This window comes from Poecile atricapillus, chromosome 28 (assembly GCF_030490865.1).
Source record: "Poecile atricapillus isolate bPoeAtr1 chromosome 28, bPoeAtr1.hap1, whole genome shotgun sequence".
Lineage (NCBI taxonomy): Eukaryota > Metazoa > Chordata > Aves > Passeriformes > Paridae > Poecile > Poecile atricapillus.
In genome coordinates this window covers 375,404-399,059 of record NC_081276.1, presented here as the reverse complement: position 1 = coordinate 399,059, position 23,656 = coordinate 375,404, and the positions used below count along the sequence as shown (strand labels likewise).

The 23,656-nt window shown below is 57.0% G+C and overlaps 1 protein-coding gene across 10 annotated transcripts in view; it reads right to left on the bottom strand.

Annotated features, from left to right (window-relative positions):
• The window catches only part of PTPRS (protein tyrosine phosphatase receptor type S), a 143,467-nt gene extending 121,887 nt beyond the window's left edge, over positions 1–21,580 (bottom strand). For 7 of the 10 annotated variants that reach the window (XM_058858719.1, XM_058858725.1, XM_058858721.1 and 4 more), the window contains exon 1: positions 21,408–21,580. The gene's annotated coding sequence lies outside the window, so the exon portion shown is untranslated. Of the gene's footprint in view, positions 1–299; positions 338–21,407 lie in introns of those variants that run through there. The other 3 variants (XM_058858722.1, XM_058858731.1, XM_058858720.1) reach the window with 3 other exon arrangements.
• Between the last annotated feature and the right edge of the window lie 2,076 nt (positions 21,581–23,656).

Below are 23,656 nucleotides of genomic sequence, written 5' to 3'. Positions count from 1 at the left end.
GGACGAAAAGGGAGCGGGAGAGGGAAGGGAATTCCCTGCCCAGCGCCGCCCCGCAGCCCCCGCTGCGCATCGCCGGCACCGCGCCGGGGCCAGCCCGGCCCGCGGGCCCCTCCGGGCTCCCCGGGACCCCTCCGGTCCCTCCGGGATCCCTCCGATCTCCCCGGGACCCCTCCGGTCCCTCCGGGATCCCTCCGATCTCCCCGGGACCTCCGCCCGCTCCCCGGCCGTGCGCGCCAAGGGGGAGCAGCTTCCCCTTGTTCCAAATGCGTTAAAGAATTGAATTTGTAAATCAAACCGACCGTGTCGGGCCCGTCCCGGCGGGGTGCGGCGGCTCCGTGGCGAGGCCGGCCCGGGGACCCCGCGACCCCTCGGCGGAGGGAGGGACCCCGCGACCCCTCGGTGAGCCCAGGGCGGCCCGGCCGGGATGGGCGGGGCCAGGCGGGGCGGGGCCGGGATGGGCGGGGCCAGGCGGGGCGGGGCCAGGCGGGGCGGGGCCGGGATGGGCGGGGCTTGAATGGGCGGGGTTTGAATGGGCGGAACCCGATGGGTGGGGCTTGAATGGGCGGGGTTTGAATATGCGGGGTTTGAATATGCGGGGTTTGAATGGGCGGGGTTTGAATGGGCGGGGTTTAAATGGGCGGGGTTTGAATATGCGGGGTTTGAATAGGCGGGGTTTGAATGGGCGGGGCCCGATGGGCGGGGTTTTAGTGGGCGGGGCCCGGGCGGGGGTCCCTTCCCGCAGCCTCGGGGGTCCCCCCGGGCTCCCCCAGCCCGGGCACCTCCGAGCCGGCTCTGCCCCCCCTCTCGGGGCCCTTTGGATGCGCTCAGACCGGGACCGGAGCAGTTGTTCGTGCCCCCGTCCCACAGAGCTCCCACAGCACTGCCCGGAATCAAAGGAGAATCCCCCTCGCTGCGCCCCCAGCACCCCTTTCCCGTCCCCGTTCCCATCTCCATCCCCGTCCCCGTTCATCCATCGCCCCAGGGCAGCCTCGTGCCCAAAGGGGAAACTGAGGCACGGCAGCGGGTGCTGGGATAACTCTTGCTTTCAGATTCATGGCAATGCTTTTGGCCATACAAAGCCCGGCACCGCTCATCTCTGATGAGATGAACTCTCACCTCTAAAAACACAAAAAAACCCCAGCAAACAACCCACAAAAAACAAAACAAAAAACCAAAACAAAAATCTATCAACAAAAGCCACAACCTTCTTCATTTATTTTTCATGGAGCTGCACAGCCGTGCTGAGCTCCTGCAGCCATCTGTAAAGGGAGAAGGTAATTCCTAGCCTAAGGACTTCAGAGTTTAAATAAGATATAAACGCAGCGTGAGAGGACAGCAAAGGGAGCGGCAAGAGGGGGTGTGCAACAAAAGGGTTTCTTAAGAGGGAGATTAGGATATCACGATTGCAACGTATACGCCTTTGCATTGACTCTATATAGGATTTCAGAGCAGCTCTGTTATCTCCAGGCAGGAACAAAACACCCCGTACTTGCTCTTTTCCAAATCATACCAAAAAGTTGGAACCAACCAGATAAAAAAAAAGAAAAATCACAACAACAAAATTCCTTCTTCCCTCTGCTCCCCTCTCAATTTTGCCTGGTTTTTTTTTTTTTTTTTCCCTTTTCCACACAGAGAGATATTTTTCTGGGTTTTTTTTTTTGAAAGCTCTGGGCTGAAAATCCTGGGTCATTTGGGAATTCTCTGAGCCAGCGGCCGAAGCGGGGCTGAGCACAGAGAGGTTCTTGGCAGGCCCCGGCGTGGGGAGGGCTGCGCTGGAGCATGTGCCTGCAGAAGGGGGGCTGCGGGGGGCAAAAGAGGCCACATACATTTTTAGAAGGAAAAATAAAAACGAGGAGGAAAAAAAAGCGTCCCCGAGGCCTGCCTGGCGCACACGCCAGCTCTGGGGGCTGGGAGCGGGGAGGAGAGAGGCTGGGTGGATGGAAGTGAGGATCCAGATTGAAAACAGATGGGATTTTTCTTGCCAACCTGACATCCGAGACCGCGGGAGGCGGGGTGAAACTTCCCTTCAGAGAGGCTGGCAGCCAAGAGATATGGTGGGGGCCCCCCAAAAGAATCCCGGTTTGGTTTGAAATCCCTTCTCGTTCCTGCTCGGCCCAGGCTCTGGGGTCGGCACAGAGGAGCCTGCTGGAACTGGGTTGTTTTTTATACTTGGAGGGGTTTGATTTTACCATTAAGTGTCTGATTCATCTGTTCCTGCCTGCTGGAGCCCAGCCCAGCCTGGCAGCTCATACTTGCCCTGGGAGACATTTTAGGGGCATTTTGCACCACCGCGGATCCCTCTGCGTATGCTCGAGAGGGAAATCCATGTGCGGGCACAGAAATAACCCTGCAGGGCACACAGGACACAGCCTGGGCCCTGGCCTGAGCTGGGATGCAGGAAACATGCTGCAGGGGGGCTGCAAAGATCCACATTTCCATATAAAAACGCACCATAAAATGTTGGAGCATCTCACACCTCTTGGCACAGCTCTGGGCACCTGGGCTGGTGGCACAGGTTTAAGAGGACCAGGATTGAGGACATGAAGGTGCTGGAGCATGTCCAGGGCAGGGAACAGAGCTGGGGAAGGGCTGGAGCCCCAGGAGGGGCTGAGGGAGCTGGGAAGGGGCTCAGGAGGAGAAAAGGAGGCTCAGGGGTCCCTCTGGCTCTGCACAATCCCTGGCAGGAGGGGACAGCCGGGGGGTCGGGCTCTGCTCCCAGGGAACAGGGACAGGAGCAGAGGGAACAGCCTCAAGCTGTGCCAGGGGACGTTCAAGCTGTTCCATCTAAAGGGTGGCCAGGCACTGGCCCAGCTGCCCAGGGCAGGGTGGAGCTCCCATCCCTGGAAGGATTTAAAAGCCGTGTGGATGTGGCACTTGGGGACACGGGTTACTGGTGGCCTTGGCAGTGCCAGGGTAATGGATGGACTCGCTGATCTGACAGGGCTTTTCCAACCTCAAAAATTCCACCATTCTAAGCTGCAGCCAAATGATACAACAGCCCCAAAGTGAGTTAGCAGTGATTCATCCAGGAGACAAACTGTGGCTGAGGCAGGGCTGGAGGAGCAGGGTCACAGCTCCTGCTACCCCCAGCCACACACCCCACTCCTCAGAGGGACTGCAAACCCCAGCAGAACGCTCCCTGGTGATGCAGTGGACACACGAGTTTGTGATGAGGGGTTTTTTACCCCATTTTGGGATAAAAATCACTGCAGGACCGCGAAAGGCTGCACAAACAGTGCCCAGCACAGCCTGTGTGCAGTGCCCAGCACATCTCCTCACCACTCGGGGGTCCCCCGGGCCTGGCAGTGACGTGGGGTCCCTGTCCCCCCCAAGATTTCACAGCTACTTTACAAACCAGAAACAAAAAGTTAATGGTGCAGGCTTGACCACATATTTTCCAGGGGCTCTGGGAGACCGGCTCTCCACAGGCCAGCTAACACACACTCTTTTCATTCAGAGCTTTAAATACCCAATTGTGTCTGTTTTCAGCACGCTCATTTTTAGCATTTTAATGATATGGTCCCCGGCTTTCACCCTCCTTGGATTGGCCCCAGCGTGGGGTTTTTTTTTTTCCTTTTTTCCCCCCTTCTTTTTAACATCTTGCAGAGCAAGAGGGGAAAGGGAAGAGGGTTAGCAAGAGGTCACACATTTCTCCTCAGCCGAGTGTTTTTGCAGCAGGCAGGGGGTCCTGCTGGGGACAAAGGCAGAGCAGAGCTGCGAGTGTCCAGGGCCAGCAGTGCCCATCCCCTGGCCCTGGGCAGCCCAAAGCTCACTCAGCACAGCCAGCCCTGGAACAAAGTCTGGGATTTGCCATCGCTTTCCCTCCCTCCCCTGCGGACAGAGCTTTCCCCGGGTCCCACCGGGGGGATTTCGCTGGGTTACGCTGCTCTCCTCAGGGATGGGCAGAAAATCCCAGCTGCAGACAGGGCTGGGGCTGGCTCTGCACCATCAGCAGCCGTCACTGCCCTGGCACAGCCAAGCTGTGTTTGTGTCCATCCCCAGCCCCGAGCTGCCCGGAGAGCCAGCAGAGAGAACAAAACCAGGATTCCCACCCGGCCCAAGCACATCCCCACTGCCTTTTGGATGTGCTGAGGGGCACATCCAGCATCCCCCGATGTCCCCAGCATGCCAGCATCCCCCGGTGTCCCCACCATGCCAGCATCCCCCGATGTCCCCAGTGTGCCAGCATCCTCCGATGTCCCCAGCATGCCAGCATCCCCCGGTGTCCCCACCATGCCAGCATCCCGTGCTGTCCCCACCGTGCCAGCATCCCCCGGTGTCCCCACCATGCCAGCATCCCGTGCTGTCCCCATGCCCTGTGCCCAGCTCTGCACACACCATGTCCCTGTCTCTCACAGGGCGCTGCAGCATCAGCCGCTCCCAGCATTTTTAGGTTTTTTTCCCGCCAAGTAATATCGAAATGATATTTATTAAATTTGCTCTCTAAGTCCCTCAATCTGCTCCATAATACAGTGAATCTGCGAGGTGGTTTCACTGATCCCGCCTCAATGAGACCAGATTAACACAGATGATCCCGGCTTTGCGGCTCCCTCGGCCCGGGGAGGGTCAGAGGTTGTGCAGAAAGGCAAAAGCCGCTGGCAGCTCGGAGCCGGAGGAAACCACCTGGCCCTGGAAAATGATTTCCGAGGTTAATTCCAGGTGGGAAGGAGGGAGCGCTCAGCAAGGACGGAAAAGCCGTTTGCCTCTGTATCCCAGCCTCTCTGCTCTTATCTCCCTCCTCAAGAGCACTGATTGCACCTGCCCCCACCCTGCTCCCCAGCAAGACGCCCATTAAATCTCAAATCAGCTCCAGAAAGGTTCATCACATCCATTATCTCTGCATTCAGCTAAATTATGAAAATCATTAAGATAAGGAGGCATGGAGCCTATTAGTTTCCTGGAGAGGATGCTTTACAATTCTTTTCCTTCTGCTTCCACATTTAATTACCTTAAGTTTCACAGTATTTAATTCCATTTATTAAACCTTTAATACGTGAAAACAAAACAACAATAAAACCCACTGCTTGTCGCCTTTCGGGAGGCTGCAGAGCCAGGGCTCGGGTGGAGGCAATCCTCCATCCATGCACGGACACTCAGCTGAGCTGGAGCTGAGCTCATGGGGGATGCAGCCACTAATTAAAAAGTGAAGGATGTGCCCTGGAGTCTGTGCAGAGGGAGAATGAGCAGCCAGCCCAGGGCTCTCCCGTGGGCTCCCCCAAGCCAGGCTGGTCCCTGAGCCGGCTGCCAGGAGCTCTGAATAACCCAGAGGGATGACACAAGAAGCAGTGGGATTGTGGAACTCTGTTTATTCTTTTCCACAGTGGCAGGAGCAGAGTTCATGTGCCAGGAAGGCCCAGTGGGGACGGTGCAGGTACCCCCAGGGAGCCACGCTCCGATATTTGGGTTATTCCCCGGGACAGAGGTGGTTTGGGGACACTGACACAAGGCCCTGGAGACAGCTGAGCCCCACGTGCTCCAAGCAAGGTCAGAGTGAAGCATCAGCTGCTCACTGGCTGCATTTTGCCATTCAGCACCGCTGGTTCCTGTCAGAGCAGCACCCAGAGCCCCTCATCCTGCACGGGCACACGGGCTGCCAGCCTCACACGGGGCTGGCTCTGCCATCTCCACAGGATAATGAAGAAAGCAAAAAAACCTGAGGCACAGCCAGGGAAGGGCTGCAAATCCACTCCCTGTGAGCACACAGACAATTACAGACCCACACACAGCACCTCCAAACACCTTCTAGCAGCAGATTTCAACATCTGGACAATTTATGGACAACTGAAACTTTCAGTGAGAAGCTGGAGACAATCATGGAGCACCTTGAGCCATTCCTGAGTGTCCAAGGCCAGGCTGGATGGGACTTGGAGCAATCTGCTCTAGTGGAAGGTGCTGAGGGTTGGAAAGCCATAATCCTTAAGGTCCCTTCCAACCAACCCAAACCAGTCTGTGATTCCATAATTCAGACACTTCTCTGCAGCACTTGCACAGCACAATTTACAAATGCTGCTGCCTTCAAGGCCTGTCCCATCATGTATCCAAGCAGGGCCCCACAGCTCCAAGCAGTGCAATTTCTTCCCATCGACATCTTCTACAGGATTAAACCTCAAACTTGGCCTGCATTTTGCACTGGGTTTCTAAATCACAAACCACTCTGGAAAAGCAGCACCAGGAAGAAAAAAACAACTTGCTAAAGTGTTCCCCAGCAGCATATCCACAGACTTTAATATAAAAAAGCTGCTGCTAATTTAAAAAACAAATGTTTAAGCAATCAAGCATGTTTATTTAATTTGTCCTTTCTGTGCCAGAGAAGGGCTGGGCTGCTCCAGCCACACAACGTTATCAAGTGCTCGTGGTGAGGGCCCTGCCTGGTGGGATGGGGGCAGCTGGAGGCTCCAACACAAGCCAGAGGCTCTTTTGGAATAATCCAGCCTCACACCCCGAGATGAAGATGGCCTAAGGATGAGACTGAGGATCCAACCCATTGCTGGCATCCAGCATGAACCAGGCTGTAGTTACGGCTGGGGCTGGACTGGCCTTTCAGATCATCCAGCTCCACTCCCCTGCTGTGGGCAGGGGCACCTCCCACTAAAGCAGTGACTCTGTGGATAATCCAGACTTCTCATGTATCCAAAAACACCTAAAAGGACCCAATTTTCAGAGTACAAACGAGTCCCCAGAGAGGCTGGAGAGCCCCATGCTGCTCTTCTCAGTGCTAGAAGGGCTCAGACCAGCAGATCAGAGTCTCCTTTCCCACCATGGCACTGACAGGAACAGAGATGTTTTGGATGGGGTGGATGTGCAGGATCATGAGGGAACCCACCATAGGCAGGAACTCAATTTTTCCCATCATTATCTCTGGCTTTAACAAATCACTCCTGGGATTGGCAGGTACTTTATTAATTTTTCTCCCATGCAGCACTGAGGATGACTGAGGAAATCCAGTGGCCTGTTGCTTTCTTTGCCTCCATGGCCCAAAACAACTCATAGTTTATTTTAAAGCAGCAGAATGTACCAAATCCTCACATCGAGGTGATAGAGCCACACACATCCACGGCACCAGCACCTGGAGGTTTCCATCCCATTCTCTGCATTGGGAAAAAGCTGGGCCCAAGTCTTCCACTTGCTCTTCAGACATGGGAAAACTGAATAAAGGGATTTTTCACTCCAGGGGGTTTCTCCTGGCAGCCACATTCCTGACGGATTCACTGCCCGCCGTGCCTGAGCTTTGTTCTGTTTGAAGGGCAGCGAGGTTTGGGTGCCTCAGCCTCAGCCCCCGGCCTGGGACTCTCCTGTGCATCCCTCTGAGGCTGGCAGCAGGCTCAGGCCAGCCCAGGTCCCTCTCGGAGCTGCAGCTGCTCTCCTGTCCCAGCGCCGTGGTCGTTCAGGAGGATTCAGGACTCGCCGCGTGCGCTCCCGTGGGATTGCTCCAACAGCAGCTGAGGACACAGACTCCTGCAACCAAAAACCCCAGAAGAAAATGCCCCTGGGGCTGTTGGGGGTGCTTTGGTGGTGATCTGGAGGCTGCAGAGGGAGAGCCCAGTCCAAGGATATCCAGAGGAAGGGACATTGCCTGCACAGCTCTGCTTCCAGCCCTGCAGGAAGGGGATTCTCAAGTCACACAACCCCAGCAGACATCAGGCGAGGCGGCTTCGCTGTCTCCATCCCATAGGGCCCCTACTGATGACCTTCATTTGTGTTTTTTTAAGCGCCATCTCCGTTCTTTGTGGTTCCTGAGAGTGTTTTCCATATGAGCAGCGCTGGAGAGTCTTCCAGAGCCTGCAGCCATCCCACGCTGGAGCCTGCTGAGCAGCCAAGCGAGACCTGCACAACCCCAGCGCGGGCTGGAAGCTGCCACCAAGGCCACGGTGCCGGCTCTGCCGCGGGACAAAGCCAGGCTCAGCAGCAGCAGGAGCAGCAGTGCCACAGCCCAGGGGACACAGACAGGGAGCCAAGGCAGCTCCCCAGTGCTGGCCCCGTGCAGGTCCCCAGAGGCTCTGGGCAGGGGCTGCCCTCCCTCACACGCTCCTTCACAGAGAGCCTCCTTTGTTGCTTCAGAGAAAAGGAAAAGGTGAGGGAAGCCTGATTTCCAGGCACCCAGGACTCCTCGTGCCCAACCCCAGAGGGGAGTTAAAGTGGATTAAATCTGAGCAGAGCTCTCCAGCAGAGCCTGACAGCAGCAGGAATCCTCCTGCATGCACACTGGGGATGCCTGGGGGCGCATCTTCTACCTGCCCCCAGGGTTACACACCCTAAATAACACAACACTCACCTGGCACTGCCCTGGCACTGCCCTGGCACAGGCAGCCCTGGGGGCACAGCCCCAGGCTGGGTCTCTCCCAGCTCTGCAGACCCACCAGGACCGTGCCCAGCGCTGCCCTGCCCGCACACACCCCGGCTGTGCCTCCTGCAGGGACTGTGCAGGCAAAAGGGACACCCTAGAGAACCTTCCAGTACCTCAAGGGGCAGCAGGAGAGCAGGGAGAGACCTTGGAGGACAAGGGAGAATGGCTCCCGGTGCCAGAGGGCAGGGCTGGATGGGATATTGGGAATTAATTCCTCCCTGGCAAGGGGGCAGGCCCTGGCAGAGGTGCCCAGAGCAGCTGGGGCTGTCCCTGGATCCCTGCAGTGCCCAGGGCCAGGCTGGACAGGGCTGGGAGGTGTCCCTGCCATGGCAGGGGTGGCCCTGGATGGGCGTTGAGGTCCCTCCCAGTCCAAACCATTTTGTGATTCCATGACTGACCTTGCCCCATCTCTTCCAAAAGGGCCTCCAGAAATTGCCGAAGACACGGCAAATATTACACTGCTGGTAACAGCTCTCCCTGCTCCTCGTGTCCCAGACACACTTTCACTCCTCTTCCCACCATCCCATCGGCTGCCAGCTGCAGAGGGGCTCTGCCAGCTGACAGATGAAGCTTCAGGTTAACAAATCCAATTTGTCAGAGACAAAAAGCCAAAGCATTTCATTTCTGCTGGCTTTTTTTTTTCATAAAATTGCTCAGACATTCTAGACTTGAAATGTCACCATGTCACTTGGTGGCAGCTGAGGGCACAGAACTGGAAAGGTCGGGAGAAGCTCTCCAAGAGTCACCAACCCTGCTCAGCTGGAGGGGACGGGGAGCAGGGCAGACAGGGCCACTGTGGGTGGGCTCATCTCCCCAGGGATGAGATGGAGCCTGGGCTCTCCCCAGGGATGAGATGGAGCCTGGGCTCTCCCCAGGGATGAGATGGAGCCTGGGCTCTCCTCAGGGATGAGATGGAGCCTGGGCTCTCCCCAGGGATGAGATGGAGCCTGGGCTCTCCCCAGGGATGGGATGGAGCCTGGGCTCTCCCCAGGGATGAGATGGAGCCTGGGCTCTCCCCAGGGATGAGATGGAGCCTGGGCTCATCTCCCCAGGGATGGGATGGAGCCTGGGCTCTCCCCAGGGATGAGATGGAGCCTGGGCTCTCCCCAGGGATGAGATGGAGCCCGGGCTCTCCCGAGGCAGCACGGAGCTCCCACTCCCACAGCACAGGGCTCCTTCCGTGCTCCTGCTGTGAGGGGGTGGCCGTGGCAGAAGCAGCTGGCACTGAGCGAGATGTGTCCCCTCCAGCACGGGCTGTTCCATCCCTGCCACCGCCTCCGTCCCCACAGCGTGTCCCACGCACCCGTCTGCTGCCTCCTGCTCCATCCTCATCCTCCTCACCCCAGCCCACCCTGCCCAAAGCCCCTCCAGGAGCCCACGGCAGCAGTGTGGGTCTGCCTGGCTCCTGCCCAGCTGTGCCAAAGCACACCCTTCCAAAGGTGTGTACAGCACACCCTTCCCTAGGTGTACAGCACACCCTTCCCTAGGTGTGTACAGCACACCCTTCCACAGGTGTACAGCACACCCTCCCAAAGGTGTACAGCACACCCTTCCACAGGTGTGTACAGCACACCCTCCCAAAGGTGTGTACAGCACACCCTTCCACAGGTGTACAGCACACCCTTCCTGAGGTGTGTACAGCACACCCTCCCAAAGGTGTACAGCACACCCTTCCCCAGGTGTACAGCACACCCTCCCAAAGGTGTACAGCACACCCTCCCAAAGGTGTACAGCACACCCTTCCACAGGTGTACAGCACACCCTTCCACAGGTGTACAGCACACCCTTCCCCAGGTGTACAGCACACCCTCCCAAAGGTGTACAGCACACCCTTCCCCAGGTGTACAGCACACCCTTCCACAGGTGTGTACAGCACACCCTTCCCCAGGTGTACAGCACACCCTTCCACAGGTGTGTACAGCACACCCTTCCCCAGGTGTACAGCACACCCTTCCACAGGTGTGTACAGCACACCCTTCCACAGGTGTGTACAGCACACCCTTCCACAGGTGTGTACAGCACACCCTTCCACAGGTGTGTACAGCACACCCTTCCCTAGGTGTACAGCACACCCTTCCCTAGGTGTGTACAGCACACCCTTCCACAGGTGTACAGCACACCCTTCCACAGGTGTGTACAGCACACCCTTCCACAGGTGTGTACAGCACACCCTTCCCTAGGTGTACAGCACACCCTTCCCTAGGTGTGTACAGCACACCCTTCTTGTGACTTCAAAAAGCCCAAGCCCAAAAATTATTTACATAGGCAAGATTTCTTGATATGGGGCTTTTTCACTCCTAAAGGACTACTCAGAAAAAAAATGGGTTTAAAATAAAGTGACTTCCAAAGAAAAATCCAAGTTGAAAGCCTTGCTTTGATTTTATTTTAAGATTAAAGCTCTCTGCAGAGTGTTCTAGGGCCCTGATGTGAGGACCACAAGCTTCTCTGATACTTCCTAGAAAAACTTGCGATTCAGCCACCCATAAATGCTCCTCATGAGAAGGTTCAGAGGGCCTGGAGGACAGCAAGGACACTGTCAGGGGACACACTGCCCAGGACACTGCCAGGCTGCCCTGCCTCGAGAGCATCTGTGTGCAGGAGGCAGAATGGAGGATGGAAAACGGGGCACGGGTAAGGGACACAGCTCGCTCAGACACTGGAAAGCGTCAAGGGTAAGTGAAGAACAAGGCACTGGGGTGGGAGATCTGGTTACAACAAGCCAGCCCAATTCCAGCCTGGCTCTGCTGGCTCAGAAGAGAGAAACCCAAGCCCATGAGCCGTGAGCTGAGCTGGCCAGTGCAGTGCTGGGGACAGTGCCCGTGGGGCACAGAGCCCTCAGGGACAGCCCCGTGTCCCCCTGCCAAGAGCCTGGAGCTTCTCCCCGACCTTCCCTTCCCTTCCCCTGTGCCCAGCACGGGCTGCTCCAGAACCCCAGGGAGCACAGACAGAACCTGCCTGTCCCCCACTTCACCAGCCCTGCCCCAGCCCCCCCAGATGAGGGCAGAGACAGCCACGTCACCTGCCCATGACAGGAGGGGACAGCCCAGTCACAAAGCACAGGATGAGCTGGGACACTGGGGACAATGCCCCAGGTGGGTCAGCAGGAAGACCCTGCCAGTCAAAAATGCACCTCCAACATGAAAACTGCACATCTTCTCTTCACCCCTTCCTCGTCACTCCTCGGCCAGCCCAAAACTCAGCTCCTTGCCACGCCAGGAGCCCAAGGCACCCATGGGAGCCCCCCCGAGCTCCCGCTCCCCTCGGCAGCTGGGATGAGAAACCTCAGCTGTGAGGGCCACGAAGGATTTCATTCACCTTTCTCTCTTACTTCTAAGAAACACTTCAGTTCCTCCCACCTTCCTTCTTTTCCTCTTTTCAAAGCAACCTTCCAGCTATTTTTAGAGCTGCACATCTCAGCGCTGCCGGATGGTGCCATCCCCCGCGTCACCTCCGCCGGGAGCAGAGGCAAAGGGATGCTCCTGCTCTCCACACCTCTGGGGCAGCTGCTCAGCCCCAGGATTCTCAAGCTGCTTTCCAGATGGAGGACTGGATAAAGCATGGAAGCTGTGATCCCACTGTCATCTCAGGTGCTGAGAGCACAGCAGGTCTGTGGTCCTTCCCAAACCCAGACAGCCTTACCCAAATGCCTGCACAGGACCACCAGCACAGCTTTTGAGGCATGCAGTCCATGAGCAGCTCCAGGGGCCAGAAATAGCACTGGTGCTCCCACCTCATGGCACCAGACAGGTCAGCCTGCTGAAATCAAGGTCCTGAGACAGGAAGGTGATGGCTGGAGCTTCATCCTCATCCCTCCCAAGGAAATGGGACACGTGGTGAGGGTGGCTCGTGCTCCTGCTCTGCTCGGAGCTTCACTGTCAGCTCAGCCTCAGCCCTTGGGGCTTCTTGCTTTGGGCTCCTGGAAAAACTGAATCTTCTCATCAGCATGGTGCAACAAGTCCTTCCTTGTGGGAAGGAGTTAGCAAAGATCTTGCTTGGCTGCTCTCCTCGGGGCTCTGAGCACATCCCAAAGCAGAGCCAGGGCTTGCCCGGTAGAGCAGCTGTCAATTCCAGATGGATGGTGCTAGGGGACTCCAAATCCAGGGATTTTCCTCTTGCAGACAAGTTTTGCAACAGGATAGAAAAAAGCTGCAAGTCTCAGGACCTGGATGCTAGAAGGGAGCAGAGGTGGCAGGAAATCCCAAAGCAGCAGCAAATTCAGCTTGTTCTGGGTGAAATGCAGAGGAGGAAGTGGAGGCAGAAGCAGAGGCAAGGTCTTTCCATGAGAGCAGCCCGAGAGGTCAGGTCCACACGAGGCTTCACAACACTTCAGTCCTGAAGGTCAGAACCCTGGAGATGGTCAGGAGCTGGGTCCCCAGAGGATGATAAGCCAACAGCTCTCCCTGTGGAAGCAGAGCAGTCCCAGCAGCATGTGGCACCAGCAGCCATCACCTCCCACTGCTGCACTGGCAACAAAATCCATCCTGGGCACAGCAGATGGCACATCAGCTTTGCTTTGGAGTGGGTGGCCGAGCTGGGACACGCTGACCCACCTGGCTGTGCCAGACAAGGAGGTGACCTCGAGTTCCCACACTCAGAGCTCAGTGCAACAGCAGCCTTTGGGGTAAAACCAGTCAGGAGACGAGCAGCAGGGTGATGATGGATGTTCCCTGGCTGCCAGCACTGTGGGGACACAGAGGCTGTGCTGGAGCCCCAAAACAGCCTGGTCCCCCCCGGCTCACACTGAGCTGCCAGGGATGAACCATTCCTGGGGTTGTGCTGGGTCCTGTCAGCTCCTGTGCTTGCTCAGGACCAGCAGGGAGAAGGGAAAACCCCTCGTGGCACGTGCCTTGCCATACACAGGGCCACCAGCCCCAGCGCTCTGCGAGAGCTGCAGCCCCTCCTGCTAAAATCCAGCTGGGACAGGGATTTACCACAGGGTGGAAAAGGCTGCCCAGCACGGGGGGATTCACTGGGGTGGTGCCCTGAACCCTCAGCCAGACAGAGGCTGCATTCAGAAATCCCTGTTGGCTATTAACAGGGACACCAGAGTGTATCCAACTGCCACCATTTCAGAGCCCTGAACCCAACAGCCACGTGTAAATACACCAGGGAAAAATGGATCTGCTTCTTGCTTTATTTATCAGCCAGGGCTGGGAGAGCGGGGACACATCCCTGAGACACCTTCTCGTGGCTCCAGAAATGTGTTCATTACTCCTGGGCTGTGTCTGGCAGGGTGTGGATCGCTCTCAGATTACAGATGTTTATCAGCAAACTATAATAAAGGTGGGACAGTGACAGCAAGATGAATATTATATTTCAGGAAAATTTAAATGAAATGATCCATCATGGCCAGCAGAGCAGTACCAGCTCCTGCCAAGGCCCGCACCGAGCGGAGCAGCTCCAGGGCTGGGGCTCTGCTTTGGAGCCCCACAGCCACCTTGGCTCAGTGCTCCAGAGGAAAGGCAGCAGGGACAGGTAAAGAGAAGCCCTTTGGATTTCCAAGGGCACACGGATAAACAGCAACATGCAACTGGCTCGGTGGCAAGGGAACTGCATCCTTCTCCAGCAGGGCAGTGAGACATCCCCAGGCAGGTGGGGACAACCCTGGCTCTGCTGACAGAGCGAGCCCCGCTCCCATCACCATCACACTCACATCAGAGGGGCCTGGGGAACGGGACAGGCTCGGGCAGGATGGGCACGGGAAGGGTCACGGAGTGGCTTTTCCCTCAAGTGAAATATTGCCAGTGGCTCAGTGGAAGCAGGAGGTTGGTCCCTCCAGGGAGGAAGCTATCAGAAACCACTCTCTCTCCCAGCATGGCTTGCCCACAATTCGCTACCTGTTGCATTTTACAATCAAGCAAAACACTGGAAGAACGTAAGAGGACATTAAAAAAGCAGAGCGGGTGCAGAGCATGCAGGGCAGGGACACCGGGAATGCTCTGAGCTGCTGCAATCCAGCCACGGAGGCATTACACATTCATCTGAATTTTAAATACAGAGCATGATGACTGGCATCCTCACAACTGCCACCGCAGCCTCACACTACAGCTTTTATGGTAATTCACAGGGAGTTACCCACAAGGCACCGCAGAGATTTTCTTGGCAGCCATCCTAAACTAATTTTTATAGGTTAGTGTACGGTTATACATAAATGTTTAAGAAAAATAAAATGGCGACTTGGAGGGAAGGACATGGCTGGGAGGTTCTGTGCCGTGGCACGTGATGGTCCAGTGTAAAATGCCCCAGGGCTGAGGTCCTCTGCTGGCCACCCCATGGCAGGGACAGGAACACCAGCTGGTTCACCAGGGTGTTTGGGGCAGCCAGGTCCCACCTGGCCAGGAGACAGCACCCTGCCTGCTCCCAGGGCACCTGCAGTGCTCAGCCCCTGTCCTGGGTGCACCAGCCTGGAGGGAATGGGAACCATCCCAAGGAAGAAGTTGATGGTGGAAAGCACAGCACCCTGAGAAATAACCCTTCACAGAACTGTGGGATGGTTTGGGTTAGAAGAGACCTTAAAGATCATCTCCTTCCACCCCTTGCTCCCAGCGGGACACAGCGCTGCCCATCACCTTTGCTTCCCACACACCCTGGCTGTGCTGGACACGGGAACTTCACTGCTGAATGGAAAGTGCTGCTCAGCCTCCAGCCACCCTCTGCAGCCAGCGGAGGGAAGGGGCTGGAGCTGCTGCCAGCGAGCAGCAGCACCTCGGGAAACAAAGGAAAGACGCAGCAGGAGGGAAACCTCGAGCAGTGCAAGCCTGGAGCAGCAGCACCCATCTGTGATTCACAGGAACCAGAACAAACACTTGATGATGTCAGAGCTGATGATTAGCTTAAAAAAGTAGAAAAACGCTGAATTCCTGCAGGCTTTGCTGCGCGCACACGCGCGTGTCGCAGCACGGAAGCAGAAGGTCTGGCCATCGCTGCTGGATCACAACAGCAAAATGGAGGGAAGCACAGTAAAGACTTCCAAGGAAAGAAGCTTTCAGACTCAAATCAGCAATTACTCACAACGCTGATTTGGATACAGGGACACCAGGAAGAAAACCATTAAACAAGAGATCAGAGGGAAAGATGGTGAGATTCAACTCCAGCAGCACAAAGAGACAAAGCACTGAATTCCCAGCTATTTTCCCAGGATGGGATCTCTGCAGTTGGAGAAGCCACACACACCACGTCCTCCCTCTCATGCTCACTGTGTCCCATCCCAGCTGGCTGGAGGTGGAGAGCACTTGGCCCCAGCTTTGTGCCTTCTGCACCCAGAGCACGAGGTCACCCCGTGTGATCCCACATCACCTCAGGTATCACTGCCCACTAAGAGAAGTGAAGGCAGGGGGAAATCCTGAAACAGCCTTAGGTAAAGTCAGGGCCTTTCTGGAGTGAGGATCTGGTGGATCTTGACTGTGAAGTTTGGACCTGGTGTATCTCAGCTCATCCCCTGATGATGTGTAAATCCCCATGTCCCTGGAGCACAGCAGCAAGTGCAGGACAGCAAATCATCCCTGAAGCCTGAGCAGAGCAGTTTTTACCTGTTGTGCTCCTAAACAGGCTGGCCAGAGGAGGCTCTGTGCTCTGAAGAGGACACCTGAGGGATCCCCACCATCACATCCCTGCACCCCAGGAGCGATGCAGAGAGACAGCAGCAGGAGAGGAGAGGAGAGTCAGGACCCTGGGCATGGAGCTCCCCAGGTACAGATTCACCTCTGAACCCTTCACTCCTCAAACCCCAACAGGCTTCAAAATCCTCCTGGAGACAGAGAGACCCTTGCAGAACCCCTGCAGGACCTGGCACATGTGGCAAATCATGTCCCCAGCTTGGGTGGGGACATCCCAGGAGCTCAGAGGTCACAGCCAAACTGCAACCCCCCGGTCTGGTGTAAAGCAGCGCTGACAGAGCACTCACCTATGAAATGGGGCTGAAAACAAGGGATTCAGCTGCTGCTGGGCAAAAACAGCCCTGACACGGCAGCAGGAGCGGAGAACTCCAGAAGCTGGGCACAAACAGCCACAGGCTTCCCAACCTAAACCATCCCACAGCCCCGATTTAATCTGATTTATGCAAATGTTAAACCAATTTAGGTGTACACATTGTACGAGTTGCCTGGCCCAGTTTAATTTGATAGGTTTTTAAACCTGTTTAGACAAACTAATATCTGCTGTCTAATCTAGAGCAGCTCTTATTTTGTGCAAATGTTGCCAGGGAACTAGAGCACGGAGGTTCTGATGGATCCTGGTTGTACAACAACACTCACACTGCATCAGCCTGAGTGATAGTAATGCATGGAAAACAGGAATTCTAAAATCCCCTCTCCCTCAGGGCTGGCCGTGCCCACACAGCAGGGCTCCCAGATCCCGCCTGCTGCTGCTGGAGCTGCACAAAGACCATTCCCAGAGCTTTCCAAGCCCACGATGCACAAGCCCAGGTGAGGCTCCAGTAGCCAGGACCAGAGCAGGATGGCAGGTGAAGCCTCCTGAGGGGCCAGCAAGTCCCAGGAAGAGGGAGAAATCCCAGCTTTGGGCTGGGTCCCCCTTTGCCATGAGCTGGGCTGTCTCAGCCTCCGATTCCTTTGGCTGCAGGGGCAGCAGAGCATCCCTGAGCACCTCTGGGTGTGTGCACAGCCCGTGCCACGCTGCTCCACCCTGCACACACCTGGGCATCCCAGACAGATCCTGCCTGTCACACATCCCCATCCCCTTCCTCTGCCCCTCCCTGGGCTGTTCCCACTGCTGCGTGGGAGCTCTCGGGAGCCCGGAGCCAAGAGGCTTCACAGATTATAAAGAAATAATAAATAAAGTTCAAAGAAACTCACACCTCCCAACCAGCTCCTTATGGAGCGATGTCAGGAAAGCAACGTGGCTTTGAAAATTCCTTTTTTTGGAGGATGCTGGGGCTGCAGGGGGACACGGCCATCTGTGTGCAGGACACGCGGCTCGGCACGGGCTCGTCGGATGAGCAAATAATCCGACAGCACAGGCAGCCCCTGCAACAGCAACGCCAAGCTCGATAAATTACCACAGCAAGACAATGATACCCAAGCTAGAAAAAAAAATAAAAAGTCCAAAAGAATTATGTTGGATCAGACCCAGAACCCTAGAGGGTTTATGAGTTGAAAGATGGGGGGAAATAAAAGACAATTTCCAGTTTCCTACGCCGATGTCAAGGAAAAAAAATAAATTGGTCAAGTTATAAAGAAAATAATCAGAAAGAGAGGAAAAGAGTAAAAAGAAAGGTCTAACAAACAGAGCCTGTTCCAGCTTATTGTGTAATAAACTTTGCAGAAAGAAAGCTGGGCCGAGCCTTAACACTTCAGGGCTCACAGGCTGAAAATCGACCACAATTTTTAAAAAGCAATACTGACATAGCCAGAAGCTGCTCAGCCCGGCTGGCTCCTTCCATTTGCAAATATAAAAAAAAATAAAATATATGTCCTGGGGGCTCTGCCCAGAGACACCAGGCCAGAGCAAAGCCCCCAGCTCCTGACCCCATTCCCACCATCCTCTGATGAAGCAAAGAGCTTCACGGATGGAGGGAGCTGGGCCAAGGGAAGGGATTATTTGAAGTACAAGTCAGGCACATTTTTCACGCTGTTGAAGCAATGATATTTAACAGAAGTCATTTACAGATTTTCCTTTTTTTGAGGAGAGAGTTATGAATAATATGCATGTTCTTATCAACTCACATAAGAAGAATTTAAAGCTCAAAGTTCAGCAACTGTGGATTAAACTACTTAGCAGCATCTTTTTAATGCAACTGAGTAACCTCTCTCCTTACCATACGCTCGCACTGCCCACACTGACTCGGGCTAGATCTGGCTTCGCTTTATCTCGGATTCCTACACTCGCAGTTTTATCTCCGCAATGCAAAAGGAAAACTGTTTCAGCTGGGAAGAGAGCAAGTCCAAATGGAGCCCGTGTGTGCCGCAGGGCACAGCTCGCACCCATCGCGGCCGCTCGCCACCCACGCGAGCCCGGCGTGGGGAGCGCGCAAACAGCTCGCCAGGCATTTACTACCTGGAGTAAGTGTGCTCCGGGAGAGCAGCTGCACAGGGCTGTGTGCCCCCGCCCAGCCAGGCACCGCAGAGGAACCCCAGAGCTCAGAGCAGCCTCAAAGTCAGCTCTGGGGTCCCTCAGAACGCCGGAGCCCTTTGGAGCTGCTCCTGTGCTCTGAGGAGCCACAAGCACCATCCCTCTCCAGCCCCAGCTTCTCCTTGGACATCCCACCTGGCTGGATCTCACCTGTCTCCCCACCCTCATTCCCACCTCTATTCCAAAGGCAGCAGCAGAATTTAGGGTCTAACAGGAATCCACACTCCTGGAGAGAGAGCAAAGACATTTCTTCTGCTGCTTAGGGAAGATGTCACACCGGATACTCCTCAGCATCCAGAAGAAGGCAGAGCAAACCTGCTCCCCTCAGGATGAGACAAAAGGGATGCCCTGGGAAGAGGCTTTGCTTACCAAACCAACATTTATCAACCAGTGAGCACCAGGGAACAGGGGCACAGAGACACGGGGGCACAAAGGACCCAGCCCTGTCCTGCCTGCGAGGCCAATGCCAAGAGACAGCCACAGCAGGAGCCGAGGACCTCCTGCCATCACCCCACACCTTCAGCTGCAGGGGACCCCTCTCCCCCACAGCCCTTGGTGGCACAGCTTCAGCTGGAAGCTCCTCTCACATTACTCAAAGTATTTATGACTTTTTCCCATTTGAAATATGGGCCTTTACCACGCACAGGAAGGAGGAGGAGAGTGCCAGCAAACCTGTTAATTTATAAATCAATCTGGCAGGGAACAATTAACAGCTTTCCCACTGCTGGGTGTGCAGAGGGGGGTATCATCCCCCCGGGGAGGGCAGGAGGGTCTCCTCATCAGCACACGCCCTGCTGAACCCAACACCCTTCCTGCCCAGCACCCTGCTCCAGCTCCATTTCCCCCACTGGGAGCTCCCACAGGGAGGAGCAGCCCAATCCCCTCCAGGTTACACAAACAGCTCCCCTAGCCAGCCGCAGGTACACAACCCCCCAAACACGATTTACAGGGAAAAACTGTATAAATCCCCGGCATTTAGTGCTGGCCAAGCCGAGGCACGGTCGGTGCTGGCAGCCGGGAGGCGCAGGCAGGAGCGGGAGCGCCGTGGGGAACATCCCCGACAAAGCTGGGAGGGGGCTGGAGTGGGGGTGACACTGCGGGCACACGCCCCTCACTCTGCAGCGTGTTCCCGCTCCGAGGAAGGGCTGAAACCCCCCAGACAAACCTGCCCTTTTCCTCCCACCTGCAGGGAGTGCTTTTGTGGGAGCAAAGCCTCCCGGGACTCGGAGAGGGTGAAGACCCCAGGAGCAGAGATGTCCCCTGTCCCCAGGGAGTCCAGATCCATCCTGCAGATCCCAGCAGCGCTCCCACGGGTGCCACCTCTACCTCCACACGGCTCCCCTTATCCCACATTTGCACCATTTGCCTGCCCAGGAGGGACAGGAACAGGATCCTCCTGGAGAAGCACAAACGTTACTAATCATGACTCTTATTGAAGGGGTGGGGATGGCGGGGTTCATTCTCATTGTGACAAATTTTGGCTCGGTGACACGGCGGCTCCGAGGCCAGCTCTTGCCTGCTGCGGGATGATCCCAGGGCTCGAGATTTCAGCTGAAATCCCCGAGGGCAGATGGAAAACACCACCTGCTGTCACCCCTGGGGTGTCCCCCTGTGACTCCGGGGCCGTCCCCAGCCTCAGAGCCCGATTCCCCTTCCAGAAGGGGAAGGTTTGGTGGAGCCCCCCCAGCACAGGGACCCCGGTGGTTTTGGGGTGAGCCGTGTCCCTTCCTCGCTACTGGCACTGAGCCACCCCACAGCCGATGACAGCGGGGCGAAAGCCACTTGCTGAGGGGCTCAGGGAGGACAAGGCACCGCCGGTGTCTGGGCAGGGAGCAGGCGCTATCCCGGGGGGACACGGCCGCGTCCCCAGGACACCGTATGGCACAGAGGAGCGCTCCGGTGGCTCCTCCGACAGCCGCACCCGGCGATGCTGCTCCGGGAGCGGCAGCGGCTCCGCCGGCGGAGCATCCCAGCGCGCCCGGGGAAGCCGGAGCCCAGCAGGGCGCAGCACAGGCGGGCGCTCGGTGCTGCTCCGTGGGAGCGCAGCCCTGAGCACGGGGGTGCTGCCGGAGCCCGCGGAGCCACGCGTGGGGCCGCACCCCGAACCCAGCGGGACCGCATCCCGAACCCAGCGGGACCGCACCCCGAACCCACCGGCACCGCACCCCGAACCCAGCGGGACCGCACCCCGAACCCACCGGCACCGCACCCGCCGGGACCGCATCCCGAACCCACCGGGACCGCACCCGCCGGGACCGCATCCCGAACCCACCGGCACCGCACCCGCAGGGACCGCGCTCGGGGGGCGCCGGGGGGACGGGGCGGGGGCGCAGCGGCAGCGAGAAAAGAGCACGGCGGGAGCCGGGGGTCCTGGAGCGGGGGGGAAGGCACCGGCAGCCGGGCGTGGGATGGAGCCGGGCGCGGGCACATCCCGGTGCGGCGGGGGACGGAGCGGGGCGCACCCCGGCACCGGCAGCGGAGCGTGGGGCGGGCTCTGCCCCGGGACCCCGGGCCAGGCTGCGCCCCCCAGGCTCCAGCGCCCCCCGGTGCCCCCGCCCGGTCCCGGGGCCGCCGCCCCGGCGCTCCCCCGCATCCCCCGGCCGCACGTGCCCGCGGTCCGGCGCGCCCCCTCCCCGCACCCCCGCTATAGCGCGGACCCTTCCCCCCGCACCCCTCCCATGCGTCCCCCCATAACACGCCCCCCATTCTCCGGTGCCACCCACCCGCGACCCCCCCCTCCGGTCGCCACCGGCCGCACCCCCCGCTCCAGGACCCCCGCCCGCCTGCCCAGCCCCTCCCGGGCGCTGCCCGCTCCAGCCATCACCCCGCCATCCCCGCGCCCCCCCGCCGCTCTCGCTACCCCCCGATAGAACGCGCCCCCTCCCCGGCGCAGCCCCCCCCCCCCCAGCGCCCCGGCCACCCCCGTGCGGGCACGGTGGCCCCGCGCCCCGGCCCCGCTATAACGCGCCCCCGGTACCTGCCGGCGCGGCCGCCCGCTCCCATGCTGCCGGCGGAGGGGCTGCGCGGGGCCGCGGCCGCGCTCCCCGCCCGCCTCCGCCTGCGGCTCGGCGCTGTGGCTGCGCTCGGCGGGGCCGCGCCGGGGCCGCGCTGGGGCCGCGCCGGGCGCGGGGACACTGCGGCGCTCGCGCCCGCCGCCCGCTCGCACAGGTGATGTCATTCCCCGGGCCGCCGCCGCGTGACGTCACCGCGGGGCGGGACACCCCGGCCACGCCCCGCGCGGGCGGGGGGCGCGCGGGGCCGTGACGTCACCGCGAGCCGCTGGGGCGCGGCCGCTCCTTAAAGGCGCCGCGCACGTGGGAGCGGAGGCGCGAGGACCGCGGGGCCCGGGGGTCCCTCCCGACCCCCGCGCTCCAGGGACCCGCTGCGACCCCCGCGGTTAATGTGTCCCAACGCTTGAAGAGTTCTTCATGCTCACCCCAGCTCCCATATCTAACGTTTAATATCGTGTATATTCCATATATCATTCTTCACGTCGATTTTTAAAAAGAGTTTTTCTCTGTGAGAAAAGGCCTTTTCCAAGGACCCCCAGAGATGCACGGAAATCCATAAAATCCGAGAGGGATCCACAGGAGCCCAGAGGAACCCCCAGGAGCAGCCAGCGGTGCCCACCACGCTGCCCTGGGGTCCAGCCCCATCCTCCCATCGCAGGTCCCTGCCCCACACGCCTTTCCCATGGTGTCCTATGTGGACCATGGTGATCCTCCGGGGATCCATCAGAGACCCATCAGCATCCAGGGATCGCTTTCCCCGCCAGCCCAGCCCCTTTCCGCAGGGCCGCTGCCAACGCCGCCTCACCGGGGCTCTGCGCTCTTAATGGCTGTATAATATTTTACAGTAATTTCCTCATTTGTCATGCAATCAAATCCTTTGATCAGACACGGGAGAAATGTAAATATCAATTATTAACCAGCCCATTCTGGTCTTGCTTGACTGGATATTTATTTTTTTATTATTTTTTGGAGGAAGGAATTGATTCATTTGCAATTCAACTCTCCAACTCATTCTTAATTTGGATGCTTGCATTTCTGGATGGGCTGTATTTTTGAAGGGGGAGATATTTGATCACTAGAGCGATCGATGTTTCCATGTATATTTTATAGTGGAGAGATAGTTGTGCAGAAAAGTGTAAAATAAGTGCGGGGTTTTAAATCCTGTGTGCAGAGAGCTGCTACGCCATGGCTCAAAATCTCAGTAGCCAAATTTGCTGCTCTACAGTCATTTATAGCCCTTCAGAGTGTTGGCATAAAATAGAGAGGTGGCCAGGAAATTTCTGACAGAATATTTTTCCATCTGCAAATAGTTCTATTTTTTTATTATTTTCTCGTGAGGGTGAGGCAATTTGTATAAACACGTTGCCTTAGGCAAAAAAAAGGCTTTGTAAACAAAAATAATAACAAAAAAAGGAAAATAAAATTAGAAGAAAGATGAAACTCAGTTGCTTTCTTTTTGGTTTCCCATTTGGAGATGGTTTTCCACCCATAGCTTTGGAAGTTTCTGGTGTCTGTACAGCCTGAAAAGTCAGGCTGGGGCTGTGACACGCATTTGTCCTGGCATTTTAGTATCCATGCTCTCCTGACATTTCACTGGTGCCAGTTTTGCAGGAGGTAATCCCCATTCTTCCCCCCAAAATCCCAATTTTGGCTTAAAACTGAGGAAACTGGGAGTGCTCTCCTCTCAGCCAGGCTGTTTATTTGCTTTCTGGAGTTTTATTGAAGCTCTGAGAGTTGCATTTTGCAAGCTGTCTTCCTCCTGAAAGCGAGCAAGCTGCGCCTCTTCCTTAATCATCTGCTTTTGTTTGCTGGAAGGAAAATACCAAATATCTCATGACTTGCCATAAAGCCGTGAATGACTGCAGGGATGCGCAATTCCTGCCTGGCCTCATGACTAATGGGTGAGTTTTCAGGTGCACGTGGAGCTGTGGAGATGTGCCCCAAATCCTGCCTGCTTTGGGTTTTTTTATCAATCTGCTGAAGCGGATGACAACATCTCCTCACAGGCCCAGCAGTGGCTGGTGCAGAGAAGCTTCTGCAGTGCTCCTGCAGTGTGAAACAGTCATGGAATTGTGGAGTGGGTTGGAGGAACCTTAAACATCATCTTGTCCCAGCCCTGCCATGGCCCAGGTTGCTCCAAGCCGTGTCCATTTGTGAGCCTTGCCCAGCGCAATAAAACATTTTAACATTGTTGTCCTGGAAATCCAACACAAAC